The sequence below is a fragment of the Balaenoptera acutorostrata genome, chromosome 18 (genome assembly GCF_949987535.1).
Source record: "Balaenoptera acutorostrata chromosome 18, mBalAcu1.1, whole genome shotgun sequence".
NCBI classification, from domain to species: Eukaryota; Metazoa; Chordata; class Mammalia; order Artiodactyla; family Balaenopteridae; genus Balaenoptera; species Balaenoptera acutorostrata.
In genome coordinates this window covers 35,747,288-35,766,248 of record NC_080081.1, presented here as the reverse complement: position 1 = coordinate 35,766,248, position 18,961 = coordinate 35,747,288, and positions in this window count along the sequence as shown.

The window sequence follows — 18,961 nt, the reverse complement described above, 5'->3', positions numbered from 1 at the left end:
AAATAGACTTCAAAATAAAGACTATTACAAGAGACAAAGAAGGACACTATATAATGATCAAGGGATCGATCCAAGAGGAAGGTATAACAATTGTAAATATCTATGCACCCAACATAGAAGCACCTCAGTACATAAGGCAAATACTAACAGCCATAAAAGAGGAAATTGACAGCAACACAATCATAGTAGGGGACTTTAACACCCCACTTTCACCAATGGACAGATCATCCAAAATGAAAATAAATAAGGAAACACAAGCTTTAAGTGATACATTAAACAAGATGGACCTAATTGATATTTATAGGACATTCCACCCAAAAACAACAGAATACACATTTTTCTCAAGTGCTCATGGAACATTCTCCAGGATAGATCATATCTTGGATCACTAATCAAGCCTTGGTAAATTTAAGAAAATTGAAATCGTATCAAGTATCTTTTCCGACCACAACACTATGAGACTAGATATCAATTACAGGAAAAGATCTGTAAAAAATACAAACACATGGAGGCTACACAATACACTACTTAATAACGAAGTGATCACTGAAGAAATCAAAGGGGAAATCAAAAAAATACCCAGAAACAAATGACAATAGAGACACAACGACCCAAAACCTATGGGATGCAGCAAAAGCAGTTCTAAGAGGGAAGTTTATAGCAATACAAGCCTACCTCAAGAAACAGGAAACATCTCGAATAAACAACCTAACCTTGCACCTAAAGCAATTAGAGGAAGAAGAACAAAAAAGCCCCAAAGCTAGCAGAATGAAAGAAATCATAAAGATCAGATCAGAAATAAATGAAAAAGAAATGAAGGAAACAATAGCAAAAATCAATGAAACTAAAAGCTGGTTCTTTGAAAAGATAAACAAAATTGATAAACCATTAGCCAGAGTCATCAAGAGAAAAAGGGAGGAGACTCAAATCAGTAGAATTAGAAATGAAAAAGGAGAAGTAACCACTGACACTGCAGAAATACAAACGATCATGAGCGATTACTACAAGCAACTCTATGCCAATAAAATGGACAACCTGGAAGAAATGGACAGATTCTTAGAAATGCACAACCTGCCGAGACTGAACCAGGAAGAAATAGAAAATATGAACAGACCAATCACAAACACTGAAATTGAAACTGTGATTAAAAACCTTCCAACAAACAAAAGCCAAGGACCAGATGGCTTCACAGGCGAATTCTATCAAACATTTAGAGAAGAGCTAACACCTATCCTTCTCAAAGTCTTCCAAAATATTGCAGAGGGAGGAATACTCCCCAACACATTCTACGAGGCCACCCTCACCCTGATACCAAAACCAGACAAAGATGTCACAAAGAAAGAAAACTACAGGCCAATATCACTGATGAACATAGATGCAAAAATCCTCAACAAAATACTAGCAAACAGAATCCAACAGCACATTAAAAGGATCATACACCATGATCAAGTGGGGTTTATTCCAGGAATGCAAGGATTCTTCAATATACGCAAATCAACCAACGTGATACATCATATTAACAAATTGAAGGAGAAAAACCATATGATCCTCTCAATAGATGCAGAGAAAGCTTTCGACAAAATTCAGCCCCGATCTATGATAAAAGCCCTGCAGAAAGTAGGCATAGAGGGAAGTTTCCTCAACATAATAAAGGCCATATATGACAAACCCACAGCCAGCATTGTCCTCAATGGTGAAAAACTGAAACCATTTCCACTAAGATCAGGAACAAGACAAGGTTGCCCACTCTCACCACTATTATTCAACATAATTTTGGAAGTGTTAGCCACAGCAATCAGAGAAGAAAAAGAAATAAAAGGAATCCAAATCAGAAAAGAATAAGTAAAGCTTTCACTGTTTGCAGATGACATGATACTATACATAGAGAATCCTAAAGATGCTACCAGAAAACTACTAGAGTTAATCAATGAATTTGGTAAAGTAGCAGGATACAAAATTAATGCACAGAAATCTCGTTCATTCCTATACACTAATGATGAAAATTCTGAGAGTGAAATTAAGAAAACACTCCCGTTTACAATTGCAACAAAAAGAATAAAATATCTAGGAATCAACCTACCTAAGGAGACAAAAGACCTGTATGCAGAAAATTATAGGACACTGATGAAATCAATTAAAGATGATACAAATAGATGAAGAGATATACCAAGTTCTTGGATTGGAAGAATCAATATTGTGAAAATGACTATACTACCCAAAGGAATCTACAGATTCACTGCAGTCCCTATGAAACTACCACTGGCATTTTTCACAGAACTAGAACAAAAAATTTCACAATTTGTATGGAAACACAAAAGACCCCGAATAGCCAAAGCAATCTTGAGAACAAAAAATGGAGCTGGATGAATCAGGATCCCTGACTTCAGACTATATTACAAAGCTACAGTAATCAAGACAGTTTGGTACTGGCACAAAAACAGAAATATAGATCTATGGAACAGGATAGAAAGCCCAGAGATAAACCCACGCACATATTGTCACCTTATCTTTGATAAAGGAGGCAAGCATATACAGTGGAGAAAAGACAGCCTCTTCAATAAGTGGTGCTGGGAAAATTGGACAGATACATGTAAAAGTATGAAATTAGAACACTCCCTGACACCATACACAAAAATAAACTCAAAATAGTTTAAAGACCTAAGTGTAAGGCCAGACACTAACAAACTCTTAGAGGAAAACATAAGCAGAACACTCTATGACATAAATCACAGCAAGATCCTTTTTGACCCAGCTCCTAGAGAAATGGAAATAAAAACACAAATAAACAAATGGGACCTAATGAAACTTAAAAGCTTTTGCACAGCAAAGGAAACCATAAACAAGACCAAAAGACAACCCTCAGAGTGGGAGAAAATATTTGCAAATGAAGCAACTGACAAAGGATTAATCTCCAAGATTTACAAGCAGCTCATGCAGCTCAATAACAAAAAAACGAACAACCCAATCCACAAATGGGCAGAAGATCTAAATAGACATTTCTCCAAAGAAGATATACAGATTGCCAACAGACACATGAAAGAATGCTCAACATCATTAATCATTAGAGAAATGCAAATCAAAACTACAATGAGGTATCATCTCACACTGGTCAGAATGGCCATCATCAAAAAATCTAGAAACAATAAATGCTGGAGAGGGTGTGGAGAAAAGGGAACACTCTTGCACTGTTGGTGGGAATGTAAATTGATACAGCCACTATGGAGAACAGTATGGAGGTTCCTTAAAAAACTACAAATGGAACTACCATACGACCCAGCAGTCCCACTACTGGGCATATACCCTGAGAAAACCATAATTCAAAAAGAGTCATGTACCAAAATGTTCATTGCAGCTCTATTTACAATAGCCAGGACATGGAAGCAACCAAAGTGTCCATCATCGGATGAATGGATAAAGAAGATGTGGCACATATATACAATGGAATATTACTCAGCCATAAAAAGAAATGAAATGGAAGTATTTGTAATGAGGTGGATGGAGTTAGAGTCTGTCATACAGGGTGAAGTAAGTCAGAAAGAGAAAAACAAATACAGTATGCTAACACATGTATATGGAATCTAAGGGGAAAAAAAAGGTCATGAAGAACCTATTGGCAAGATGGGAATAAAGACACAGACCTACTAGAAAATGGACTTGAGGATATGGGGAGGGGGAGGGGTGAGATGTGACAGGGTGAGAGAGTGTCATGGACATATATACACTACCAAATGTAAAATAGATAGCTAGTGGGAAGCAGCCGCATAGCACAGGGAGATCAGCTCGGTGCTTTGTGACCACCTAGAGGGGTGGGATAGGGAGGGTGGGAGGGAGGGAGATGCAAGAGGGAAGAGATATGGGAACATATGTATATGCATAACTGATTCACTTTGTTATAAAGCAGAAACTAACACAGCATTGTAGAGCAATTATACTTTAATAAAGATGTTTTTAAAAAAAACTTGTAAATCTATGGGGTTTTTTTTGTTTGCACGTCTTTGAAACATATTGATATCATATACATTTTAAACAAAAGATTCAATATAGTTAATTGAGGAATTTAATGAGAAAATCCAATAGAACAATTTTAATAAAAGCTAGAAAAAATAAGTAATAATTCAATATAATTTTAGCATTAAAAAAGCATGGATTGATAAAAACAATAAGCAATACAACAGAAAGCAGTTTAATCAAGTTCAATCAATAAACAAAATAATTATAAAATATAAAGCAGAAATAGCAACATATTCTTATTTAAAACTTAGTGGGTTTTTTTGAAAACTTGATAACAGATTTTTTGAAATATTAGCTAATTAATTCAAGAAGAAATAAAGTAATCAAAGTGTATGAATGCAATAAATACTGCATTATTAAATAAATTCTGTTAAATAACCACATCCAAAATGGCATAATGCAAATTCTCTCATATTTTCAAAGTGCTGATCATTTCCACATCAAATAATCTAGTCCAACATAAATAAGGTGAAATACTTTGCAATTAACTTTATGATTATATATCCTAGAAATCAAAGTACTTGATAAGTAATGTAATGTAATATAATATAATATGTAATATTATAACTGATAATGTAACACATTAAGTAATATTAGAGATTTAAGTCACATGTGAGCACTAGAGGCAAATAACTTTAGAAAAAAAAAACCACTAGTAATTTAATCCAGCAGTGTACTAAATAATAGTTTACCAAAATCAAATAAAGTTTACTGTAGGATAGTTACAAAACCAGTTGGTATAATTAACTATAATAATAATTCAATAAAAATAATTAATTAAACAATTAATAATTAATAAAATTAATTTTGATAGCAATTGAAATATGTCAGTACAATTCAACTTTTATTCCCCCCAAAATATTTTATAAATAAGAAATAAAAAATACTGTTTATTATTATAACTAGTATCTAATTGACACATCATTCATACCATTAAATGCATTTCTATTAGAATCTGAAAATGTATCACAATTTACAACATAATTAACATATATTCAATATATTTAAGATAAACATATATTTGCATCTTAAAATGTGAGGACTGTATAAAACTAATAAAATATTCTCATGTATATTTTAAATAAATTATTCTCATTATAATATTACTTAAACATGTAGAAAATTTACAAATACTTGTAAACTACCTATTCTTCCGACTTTTTTAGAAATGCAAAATCCAAGTAAATCAAATACAAATTAATTAAATGTAAAATACTGCCATCAATTTTATGTGAAAGACAATATTATTTGATGAAACAAAATGTCTTCTTTCAACACAGCTATGACAGTAGTCACTATTGGCAAAGGTTCCTAAAAATTCAACATTTCCTACAAACACATGCCAAAATCATCTGAATAATTCATTATTTTTTAAATTAATTAATTATTTTATTTATTTATTTTTGGCTGTGTTGTGTCTTCGTTGCTGCGTGCGGGCTTCCTCTAGTTGCAGCGAGCAGGGGCTACTCTTCATTGTGGTGCGTGGGCTTCTCATTATGAAGGCTTCTCTTGTTGTGGAACATGGGCTCTAGGTGCAAAGGGTTCCGTAGTTGTGGCACCCCGGCTCTAGAGAGCAGGCTCAGTAGTTATAGTGCACTGGCTTAGTTGCTCCACAGCATGTGGGATCTTCCCGGAACAGGGCTCGAACCTGTGTCCCCTGCATTGGCAGGCGGATTCTTAACCACTGTGCCACCAGGGAAGTCTGAATAATTCATTATTATTCTGCACCTTTTATATACCAAAAATAGTTTAAAATCATTATTGATGTAGTACATCTACCTTACTTCTTTTTTCTTTAGTCTCTTATGATTAAAATAGCACACTACTGTGTCACAAAATGTCCTTTTCATGTGCTGGCAAATTCATACACAATTTTTAAAGTAACTTCATTGACTATACCCTTACTATTTAAAAATAGACTTTTAATTTTGAACTGTTACTGAAAACATCTTTGTATGCAGTTATTTAAATAGTTTAGATAAATTTAGATAAATCCAGGGGTCCACAAGGACTATTGTTGCCATTTTGTGATTAAGATGTGTTGACAAAAAAAACACACAACCTAAAAGCTGTGAGTTATGCTTTATTCCAGGACCTTACTGAGGACTATAGCCTCGGAGACAGCCTCTCAGATAGCTCTGAGGAACTGTTCCAAAGAGGTAAGGAAGAGTCAGGGTATATAGGAGTTTTCACTGGAAAAACAAAACAAAACCAAAAACCAAAAAAAAAAAAAAAAAATCAGGTAGTCAGACATCAAAGGATTACTGCTAATCACACACACAAAAGATATCTCTAGTTAATGATTTTAGTGCTTTTCTATGTAGGGGAAAATGCAACAGTCCTTCAAGGCTCCTTGAAATTATTCCTTTGATAGGCACGTTAACTATCTAGGGCTAGTATCCTGTTTTTCTTCATCCTGAATTCCCCTCAGGGTGCAACGTTGGGGGCAGCTGCAGTGGCTGAGGGCTTGAGGGCAGAAATATTTTTTGTTTACTGAAATGTCAGACAACATTCTTTGTCCACAGATGTGTCAGTCTAACCAAAAACATCTGTATATTAGAAACAGTATATTAGAAATTAATCACTTATATTTTAATGTTCACCTGTATCACTGTGATCAATATCCATAAATGATATTGACAATCTATCTGGAAGCACAAGTAAATCAACTGAAAACTATTATACCTAAGAGGGTTCAGGAAGACAAAAATACATCATGATGCTTGAATTATTTGTCCTAAGTGCTTATTTTCTTTACCTATCTTTTCTGTGGTAAAAGGTAAAACAAGTCTCACTGAATGACTTGTGTTCCATGGCAAATTAAGTCTATTTCTTTCAATTGGTTTCAATTTACATTGCATGATGTCAAAAAAAGAATGCTGTAATTTATTTACTAATCCACAACTTTAAATTTCTTGGAATGAGATAGATTAAGAAATTGTGTGGGGATTTACTCTCATTGCCTTGGGAAGAATCAAATCCTTTTTATAAATTGGAGCTAATAGTGGTCACCATGTAGTGTAGTTCAAAATCGTTAGGACCATGCTATATGACTCTAGAGTACAGTATATTTTTAAAGACTGAGTCTGCAGTCTTAATATTTTATGAATATTTTATTTTATAAGTTGTAAGTAATGAGTTTTCATAACCTATGAAAAGACCTTAGAGATACATAATATTAAATAGTTGTTCATAAAAAAAATTGCATATTGGTGAATTCATCAACAGAGTAAAGTAAAAAGAGAAAATAACAGAAAAAGCTCAAGATTGGCAATTGGGAATGTGAGTTATGGTCCTACGACTCCTATGTATTCACTGGGTTTCCTCAGGTTAGTCACTATGTTTTTCTTTTGGATCTCAGTTTCCTCATCTGTCATAATCAAGAAGCTTGGACTCAAAAACCTCTAAAGATGCCCAAGTTCTAAAATCCTGTTTTTTACTGTGATGTTAATTCCATTATTTTTGCACTTATTCCAGGCTACTAAAACCTGCCTGTCCCACAAGTTGCACATCTAATAGCACTCTATCCGGCAAGCTTTCTCTAATCATCGAGACAAAAATAAAGTAGCTTTTCTTTAAATACCTATAGCTTGCATATACTAATTTTGCAGTATTTATTTTGATCTATTTGGTCCTTATCAATGCATTTGTCTTGGTTCCATACGAGAAGTCAGGGGCCATTTTGATGACTCCTCTCCTTCTGCATTACCCCTACCCCAAGGGCCTTCTAGTGCCACATATACATGGAGGGTATAGTAAAAGTTCAGTAAAAGTGCGCTGACCCAAACTTGAATCTTATCTTGCCTAAAAGAGCTACTAAATCTTCCTCTTAACTTACTTGATTATTTGGCCTTATCAGGACTTCAGATATCCCCTAGAAATCTCAGCCCTGAATAAATCAATGTTGATTTTTTGAACTTGCTAATGATATGATCCTCTCAGTTTCAAATGTACTATCTACCATCCCAACTAATAACTCTACATCTCTTTCATGGTCCAGATTCACCTATTTCTGTCACTGGCCTTTATCAGAAACTTAGAGCAAAGCTCTTTTTCAGTATTTTCCCTACTTGTAAATATTTTTTAACGATTTGAAAGAAAAAAAAATTGTATTGTGAAGGGATTGCCTGTTCCTTTCAAATCACTGTATTGTACTTTTATCAGAGCATTGTTCATGCTTCATTTTAATTGTACGTTAATTTTCACTACACACTAGGCTATGAATTTCTAAGGACAGGGATTTTTGTCTTTAATCTCTGTTTACTCCGTACTTAATATACAGCCTACCAGAGGACCCCACAGAGCATGACCTACCTGAATAAACAAGCTCTGTGCCAGGGCCTGGGTGGAATACATGAGAACTATAAATTGTGGTTGATGCCTGAGAAAAGTTCACAATCTATTTATGATGACAATGTAGGTGTATAATATGTGGCAATAGAAAAATCATTGGGTAACACGTAGATCTTTTCTTTGAGGAAATTAAATCCTTCTTGATAGGACAAATCTAAATATTCAGCAAAGAAGGGATAGAAACCTGTCAGAAGAGGTATGGGGATATCAGAGTTAATTAATTGAGCCTATAATACTATTTATATCCATCTCACAATATTGCAGTGTTTAAAAATGTGAAAATGGATGTATAGAGAAAATAAACATGATAAATTAGTATTATTCTTGGTGAAAGTGCAGAAACCCATAGGTAAAGTCTTGAAAAGAAACAAATCAAAATTAATGGCATTCTTCTGAGTGAATATTGATACCAACATAAATTCTAATTTCTATAAAGTTCATGAAGTATAAATTACAATTCTGCCCTACAAAAGCATTACATAACGTATGTATGTAAATTTTAGTGATAACATGTTTTACTACTCTTAATTTATCATTTTCAAAATTAGAGATGTATATTTATCCATTGAAAATTATATTATTTTCCAGAGATAATTCCTTTTTGAATATATATATATATATATATATATATATATATATATATATATAGGAGATATATATATATCTCTCACAGTCAGACAATATCTCTATATGTATATACAAACACATATATTAATTGACTGTGATTATCCTAATTTCATGTTTTTCTAATCTCTATTATGTGAAAATATTAGGGGGGAACTTTCTAGCCTAAAATTTAAGGTCTTTAATATATTTGATATTAATAATATGTTTTACTTTTCAAAACTAAGTCCACCAGTAATGTCACCTATTTCTGCATTCTATAGAATAATATCCAATTTATTTTTTTTCTAAATATTGCTCTTAATTGATGAAGCTATAAATAGCTCATTTCCAAGTTTCCTAAAAATAGTTGTATATTTTTTAGGAGTACTACGCTAGAAAAATCCTGAAACATCAATATTAGGAAGATAACTTCCTACTAGTTTGGAATATATGAACATTTTCTCAGAATATCACAATACAAAAATTCAAGAAATCTGAATTTTCCCTTTCCATTTCAGCATTCTAACCTCCACCTTAGAGGTTAGAGACATCTTCCAAAAGCAAGATCCTTGAATTTATTTTGACCGCCTGAAGTTGCACATTTCATGGGGCATAAAAACACTAATGGCTGAATAAGTAGCGGAAACTGTTCCTTAATAGGTTTAATGTTACTATTATTATGGTTAACATGAATTCAACCTTGCTATTTGCCAGACACTGTGCTGATTGCCTTATGATCAATTTTTTCCTCATGTTTTTTCAATTTTATTTTTACAGATGAATGTCAGAAATATTATATAACTTGGTCAGCATGACACGGCAAAATCAATTTAAAATACACTTTTTATGTCTTCAAGCCAGTGGTTCATAGACTACTCCAAGAAATTCTACTCTCGTTAAGCCACACTGTAATATATCTCATTACAATACAGTGAAAGGGACATGATGGTGCTTTTTGCAGGTCAAGAAGTATATCAAAGACATTGTAATACGAACAAAGACTATTTTGAGAATGAGTCTTGGAATAATGAGAATTTAGAAAGCACATGAGAGTCTATATATGGTCCTGTACAGAAATAGCTAATACTTGCTAGGGAAATCATTTGGATGAGAGGAAATTCGTATAGAAATCAAACAATCTTCTTCTCCTTAATTCAGTTAGAATTCTCACAGAAAATGTATTTTTCTGAATATTCTTTTTTTTTTTTTTAATTTTATTTATTTATTTATTTATGGCTGTGTTGGGTCTTCGTTTCTGTGCGAGGGCTTTCTCTAGTTGTGGCAAGTGGGGACCACTCTTCATCGCGGTGCGCGGGCCTCTCACCATCGCGGCCTCTCTTGTTGCGGAGCACAGGCTCCAGACGCGCAGGCTCAGTAATTGTGGCTCACGGGCCCAGTTGCTCCGTGGCATGTGGGATCTTCCCAGACCAGGGCTCGAACCCGTGTCCCCTGCATTGGCAGGCAGATTCTCAACCACTGCGCCACCAGGGAAGCCCCCTGAATATTCTTTAAAATTCAAGCTTCTAGGGCTTCCCTGGTGGCGCAGTGGTTGAGAGTCTGCCTGCTAATGCAGGGGACATGGGTTTGAGCCCTGGTCTGGGAGGATCCCACATGCCACGGAGCAACTAGGCCCGTGAGCCACAACTGCTGAGCCTGCGCGTCTGGAGCCTGTGCTCCGCAACAAGAGAGGCCACGATAGTGAGAGGCCCGTGCACCGCGATGAAGAGTGGCCCCCGCTTGCCACAACTGGAGAAAGCCCTCGCACAGAAACGAAGACCCAACAAAGCCAAAAATAAATAAATAAATAAATAAAATTTAAAAAAAAATTCAAGCTTCTATGAACTCATCTAATATCTAATATCTAACTTGTCCATCCTGTGTTAGGTAGAAAACTAACAAGCTTGGAGCAGCTAACAGCGGCATCACAGGAAGGCAGAAAGCACGGTCTTTAATAATTAGAAGAGCAGAATTTCATTCTCACCTTGCGGCCACTTCTGTATATTCTAGTTCCTTCATATGAGATATTAATATTATTTCACATTTCTTTTGAGATACCAGTGTATTTCTTATAAGATTTCTGTAAAATGCAAAGAGCTATATACAATTGAAGTTTTAAATGTCCTGCTATGCAACACATGGCCGTTGGGTGGCAGAGCAGAGATTCTGCATCAAGGGAACAGGGAAGTCATCCTGCCACTCAAGATCTCCACAGAATAGCCCGCAGGCAAGTTCACTGAAGACCAGGTCTAATCAACTACATATAGATGATTGTTTCATGAACTGAATTATGATAAGCAATTTAAAAAAAAAATCAAGTGATTGATTATAAGATGGTTATTGAATCCAAGCAAAGAGATTTATTATTGAGGCAAGTTTTAACTGGGTCACTCTCAAGCCTGATGAAATCTTCCTGTCTGAGACAGAATGTATCACTTTTGTGTGCAGGATGTGATGAATAATAGCATGGTTTCTGGAGTCAAACAGATGACAAATTCTGACTCCATCACTTATTTGTTGTGTGACCCAGGGAAAGCTACTTAATCTAGATATGTGTGCTTCAATTTACTTTTTGTAAAATAGGGGAAATTATGGTTCCTAGCCCAATATATTGGAGGAAGGACTGAATGAAATAATATATGCAAAATAAGCAGTACCTAGGACAGAGTAATTATTCATATTTTATATTAGTAGTACTAGTATTAGTAGTAGTAGCATGCTCCAAACAATGGTAACTCATAGACTCAAGACAACCATGTTTAACACATTTTTTGAAATTAAAAAAAAAAAAATTTTATTGAAGTATAGTTGACTTACAATGCTGTGCTAGTTTCTGGTGTACAGCAAAGCTTCTGACCATCCTTGTCCATTTCTCTTTCTCTTTAATCGTCCTGCTACAGAGATTATTTAGTAATCCTTGCATCATGTAGAGGTCACATGTGAAAGTAAGCAAGCTTAAAGGGAAAATTTTATTCCTTGCAAGCAGTGTATCTTAAACATTTTGGTTTTTTACACTCTTCAAAATCACTGAGGACCCCAAACAACTTTTGTTTATTTGGGTGTTACCTATTACTATTTACTGAATTAGAAATTAAAACTGAGAAATTTTAGAAAATATTTGGTTTAGTTCATTTACCAAGGACATTAATATATTAATTACATGTTAACAAAAGTAAAGTATTTTATGACAAATAACCACATTTTGTAGCAAAAAATGTTGAGAATGGCATCATTTTTGCAAATTTCTTTAATATTTGTCTTATTAGAAGGCAACTGAATTTTCATATTTGTTCTGCATTATATCTGCAGTAATATATGTATCAGTTAAAATATATGAAGTAAATCTGTAAATCATAATACAAGTGTGTTTTTGGAAATGGATGAAAACTTTAAAAGCCTTTTGGGATAATTATGAATATTATTCTTTGAAACTCCACTAAACAGACAGGTACTAGCTCCTAAAATATGAATTGCAATGTAGAATCTAGAATTATATTAAAGGTCTTTTTGTATTCTGCTATATTAATCCAATATTCTAACTTGTCCTTTGAATGCATCTTTTCTTTATACATGGGTTTCAAAATATTATTCAATTTTGCATAAAACTGGTTCATTGAGTTATACATACTTATCAATGTTGACACATTTCAAAATACAATTTAAAAAAAAAATTTGTTTATATCACCACCAGTCTCAAGAGAAAAATCTTTAGTGTTGGAAAGATTTCAAGCTTACATGGTAGGATACTATTTTTCCAGAATTCTAATATTCACCTGAAAGTTTGAATTTTATCATTGGCAAAAACATTGTCTCTTCTTTTCTCTAAGGTGACATTCATTTTTAAGCAATATCTGCCAAATCCCTATGGGATCCCTATGGGGACCTCTGGGATTTTATGGAGCACTTTTAACGAATTGTTTTCTTAGAGCAGAATTTGAGCAGATTGGATCTTCCCTAAAATATTTTATTTTGAAAACTATAATTATTTCAGAATTTCTATTGACAACTTGTAAAATGTTCCTAGAGAACATTCAAACTAAAATAAAGAAACTATCAAAATTAAATAGTTTGCATAAAGTCACAAAAACACTAATGATAAAACAAAAATTCATGTATTTAGGTCAGTCTTAGCGTTTTCTCTCCTGTACTACTTCCTCTTAATTTAACCTTGTAAAATAAACTTTGTCAAGACATTGATTCTTTCTAAACTATTTCCGACTTCTGACAAACAAATATTTGACAGAAATCTTTAAGATTTAGGAGTTACAGTCTTGAAATTATAAGAAATCACAAATTCATAACAAATTTGAGACAGCAAGGTGAAGAAAATATGATGCAATTAAAAGGTGAAACTACATTAATTACTTCTCAATAAAAAATCACATCATATGTAAAATGAATTTCTAAGCTACATGTTTTTGGCATAGCAGAATAGTACACACTGAAAGAATAAATTTTATTTTTTTCCTAGTGTTATATGTTATCAATCATTTATGGCTATCTGTGAAAATCCAATGCCTTTTTCAATTTAGACCAGCTAAAAATATAAGAAAAAAGTTTTGCTTTTTTTGGCAATATGATAAATTAATTATGAAAGGACTGCAATTTTGTGTTGTACAGTACTGTTGCAAACACACTAATTAAAAAGTAAAGTATTAACATGGTTATTTCCAAAGAGTTTTTCCTATTTTCCTATGTATGCTTCGATAAAATTAATCAAATGCTTAAGGATTTTAAAAGTTATAAGAATGAAAATATGTCCTTAGGAAAGCCGGTATATGTATGTATGTGTATATATTATATATATATATATATATATATATATATATATATATATATATAATTTCTTTACATTAGGGAACCTGGAGAGCACAAATGTGGTTTTCAAATTTCAAGGATTTTGGTCAAACTAAGCCTGAGGTTTGTATCTTTTCTGATTAATCAAAAATATAATATTTTATCTTATAGTCTGATAATTTTTGGAACATGTTTCTAAAGACCGCATAGTCTTTGTCTCATAGCCCTCTGTGCCAAACGTAGTGCTTTCCATATAGTGCACACAATAAATGCTGGTCAAAATGAATTTTTAAATGTACATTCAGAATTCCCCATTTTCCTGGTAGAATAATGTTCATATGACCTATGAAGGATGGAGAGTAAGATGAAGAATGGATCATTTAGATTTCATTTTCCAGAGCACATGGCCTTTTTTATATGCCAGCATAATGGATACACAGGTGCAGTGAAGTTGGAGGATTTTTCTCCTGGGCTGTTCCATATTTATCATCTATGTTGTCACTGGGTACACAAGGTCTATGCACTTTATAAGAGGATTTCTGCCTAGAAAGCTATATTTTATTTTTCTGCTAAAAGATGATCAGTATAAAAATGACAAAGTGTTTGTAGCCCGAGTTTAAAAGTAGTTCCTGAAACTAGAGCATGTTGTTCTCAGTTTTAATGGAGTCACCAGGGTAGCCAATTGTTTAATGCTTATTTCAGTTGTATAGAGATGAAAACCCTGAAGACTCACTTGGTCTAAAATTAATAAACTGAGCAAAGGAAAAGGCCAATTTGCTATTTATATGAGTCAAAAGGATGCACGAATAAGCTACTGCCCAATTTACGATTATATTTACACAGCAAAATAAAACAGTGCTACTCTATTTCCTTCCAAGGATATTGTCAATTAAGGTAACTGTGAAAATTACTATGAATTGTTTTGATATCACAAGGAAAGGTATTGAAAATGCAGTTTCAATCTTGTTACCATTCATGAAACATTTCAACTGAACAATATTTTTGGGTGCCCATCTGCTCATTCCAGTATAAGGGGTTCAAACTAGAGGTTAAATTGTAGATACTCCTGAATATCAATAGTTGAACTATAATATTTCTAACAGCCTTTTCAGATCTCTGTAGAAAAGATTGGATCAAGTATGAAGTAAACAAAATTACATAATTCAAGAGAAAATACTGACTTCATTGAACTATAATTCTTTGAATGATATTTACCTCTATCAGTTATATTATTAAGTACTTATGGAGAGTGATACATAGATTAAGTTTTATTTGTTAAATTTTGGATTCTTAATCTTTATATTTTTGTGCTGTATTTTTCTTAAGTTTAAAAAAGGCTTAAAAAAGATGAAAATAGAACAGATTAGGAGGTAACATTTGAAGAGTAAGGACTGAAGTTTATTTCTAAATTTTCTTTTGACAACAAAATAATGAAGGACTAAGTTTTTAGACATTCTACTGAATATTAATTTTAAAATATGCTTTCTTAAAAATCTTAAATTCCATCTTTCTTTTGTGGTGATGCTTATATCTCAAAAAATTGTGTAGGAAGTGATTATCATATGATGTATTATTAAATAAATTGATATTGATATTCAAGCATTCAAACTGTATTTCCTGTAAGCAATATAAGAAGGTGTCATTTGGTGGCATGTGATTTAGAGAAGATTTTTTTTTTAGGGTAACATTTTCTCTAAGTGGAAAAATCTGTGATACTGACAATGTATGTGCTAGAGTGGAATTATTCTGAGTAATATTACCTAGCACAGCTTTTTAATTTAGAGTCTGAAAACTCTATTCTGATGGGAATAAGAGTTTTTACAATAATTTTAATAGTACTTTTACTTATTAATGTTTATATAATACTTTTACTTATTACAGTGAATGTTTCCATCTCTTTTTTAAATCTTCTCTTGTAATGATTCCACTGAAAAGTTGAAATTGTTAAAATTTCTCTAACTCATGATAATTATGAGTTGATGATGACCAAAAAAAAAAAGAAAAACAAAACAAAACTACAGCTTATTGAACATTTATTATGAATCAAACAACACACCAGACACTGTACATGCATGATTTTTGTTAATCCTCACAGTGACCTCTAGACAAAAACCACAATACATTCAATTCACAGATGAGAAAAGGGTCTCTGGGAGTCTAAATAACTTTTCTAAGGTTACACACTAGTAAGTGACAAAACTGGGATTCAAACCCAGGGCCTCTTCTACTGTGAATGATTTCCTCTGAATTTATTTGGAATTTGACTTGTGAATGAAGTTGATTGTAACAATCACAATGAACTGTAATGTATAGCTAAGTATCCTTATGCTATGTTTATATTAGGTATCATTTAGATTATATTTTAGGTCAGCAAGAGCTGTTTAATGAAGGTCTGTTCATCCTGTATTCTTTCACTATTTCCCAAAACATAATCTGCTGTCAAAACGGATGAGGCATTTATAAAAGAGAATGATGCCGTATAATTATATATATCACCATCTATCAATGGTGAGCAAGGCTTATGAGCTCTAATCTAGTATTTGAATAGACTCAGTGCTTAAAATGGTTACATTGGGATCTGTTACAGTTTAGGACATTAGTCAATTTTCTTCCTGGGTTAGTAGGATAAGTAATTTTCATTCTGTATCAAGGCAATAAGGACTCATTAGTTTATAGGAACTAAATATATCCTAGTAAGGTCACTCATGGCCTTTTCTTTACCTAAGAGAAGAAAATTTAAAGAATTATGAACTTGGATTATTAGAACTCCTTTTCCATCTATAACACCTTTCATTGTGCAATATTTACTGAGCAATATAAAGGTCTAGGCACTGTTCTGGAACCTGCAATATAGTTTTCTCTGTGGTCTCATGTGCTTACATTTGCAGGTGGGGAATGAAGAAGGAGACAGACAATAGATGAGAAAAATGTATATGAAAAAAATAATTAAGTGACATTATATAATAAAAACAAAGTGGGAGCTGCAATGTAGAATAATAGGGCTGGAGGAGTGTCTTTATGAGCAGGTAACACTAAACTAAGGACAGAAGGGACAGACAGTTGCAAAAAAGGTGGAATTTGGCTTTTAACAACAAACAAATGACAACAATGAAACAGAAAAAAGTCCTATATTTCTGAATTGTATGGAAAATGTAAAAGAGTGAATTGAGATAAATTCCGAGGGTATTTAGGCAGGGGGCAGATGCTCTCAAGAGGTTTACATTTTACGCACAAATACATAAACACTTGCACACATGCATCAGCTTCATTAGGACATACCTCTTTGAGTGGTGCCACAGATCTTAACACTGAAAATCTGGAGATATCACAGATTGGGGCTTGCTCATCAAGAGGGCATACGTCTCTACATAAATTGGATGAAGTTTCTAATTATCACAACTAAGTAGTTGGATATCTTTTCTTGGTTAAGGACTTCAGCTGATGAAGCGTTAGCAGGATTTTCTCTTATGCAGAATTTAAAATGTATCCTACTCAAAGTACTGTCATTGTACGAGATAGCCATGGGGGAAAACATTCAGTTAGACTGTGTCACAGAATGTCACAGAAATTAGAGGTAAGGTTTAAATATGAATGCTGTTCAAAATATGGATAACTGTGCAACAATGTTAGAATACCATAAGAATAGTTCCCTAAATAGACATCTGGCAATTGTATAAGAGTGATATTTCTTTGATGATATTCTGATGATACACATATCCATGAATAAACTTATGTCATCTTGATGCAACCAGTATGTTAAAAAAATAAGAGAAAAAGAAATGCTTGCAGATATATTTTCAACATAATTTTTATTGGCCTCCTCTATTAATATTATTGTTACCACATTCCAGAAGAGAATACATATACATGAAAGCACAGGTAGCCTAATTCAGAAAACAATTTGGTATGCTCTATAAGACTTAATGACACATCTAATATCTATCATATCTGAATAAAAGTGGTGATTTCTTAGCTTCTTTATTGCTTACTAGAAGTAGACAAGATAACACATTGGACTTAGCTAATGTAAGTATACTTCCTATAATATTTGGGGCTTATTGACATCATTATCCTGCTACTACTATGCAATGTAAATATTTCTTTCCCAAACACTCTCTTGCTTTGAAGATTATGTAATCCCTATAGTACAGCACCAACAGGGTATTATTCGTATTGCGATAGACTCCATGATTTACAACTTGTACTTTGCAACAAATTGCAATTTGTGAATTGAAAATACATTTTAGACAGGGATAAAAATATTCCTACTCTCCAAATATTTACCATATAATAAATTTAAGAATGTACATTCTAATCCTTACCTAGAATCGAGTTGAAAAAAAATAACATGTACAGAAGAAATACGTTAAATAGTGAATGTAATTCCCTTAAATTTTATATTATTAATTTAAAACTTTTTATCAAACTAAACTCATGTTCTATCACTATTCTTCTTAAAGCCCTCCAGTAAGTCCTCAGTGCAAATTAGAATAGAATTTAAATATGTTAACTGGCCTGAAAGACTGTGCATAGCCTGATTTCCATTTACTTCTCCAAACTCATTTCATTCTGCCTTTCTTCCTCCAACTGCTGTACTCTACTTACACTGGTCTCCTCTCTCCCTTGAACACATCAATCTCATTTCTGTCTCTGTGCCTGGGACCATTCATCTCTTTGTCCCTGAAAGCTACTCTCACTGGATTTACCATTACTGCTTATACTAATTACATGGTTCTCATGTTAAATTTCACCTAATTGTAAGAACTTTTTTAACCACCTGAGTGAAAGCAACCACCAAACACCTTCCACACAGATCATTCTAGTTCTACTCTATCTCATGGCTCTTTTCAAATTTCATTCATATTACTGATATGCCCCCAGTTTAATAGATAATTCAATCTGGAATTATATCACTCACTTTGTACTTTAACTTCCATCTCACTCTGCAGAAATTTTAAATGCTGTATGGATAGAAATAATGCTTTTTCTATTCACCACTGTTACCATAAGAAACCACAGTAGTGCTTGGCACATGACATATTGTCCATGAATAATGATTTGGAAGACACAGACAATAAAAAATTGCAATTTTTAGATCCTGAAAGAGTTGGCTTTACTATCATACCTGCCTGCACTAGAGATGCTACAAGAAAAGTCACAAGCATCCTTTTACTGTATTTATTGTAGAAATGTTTTC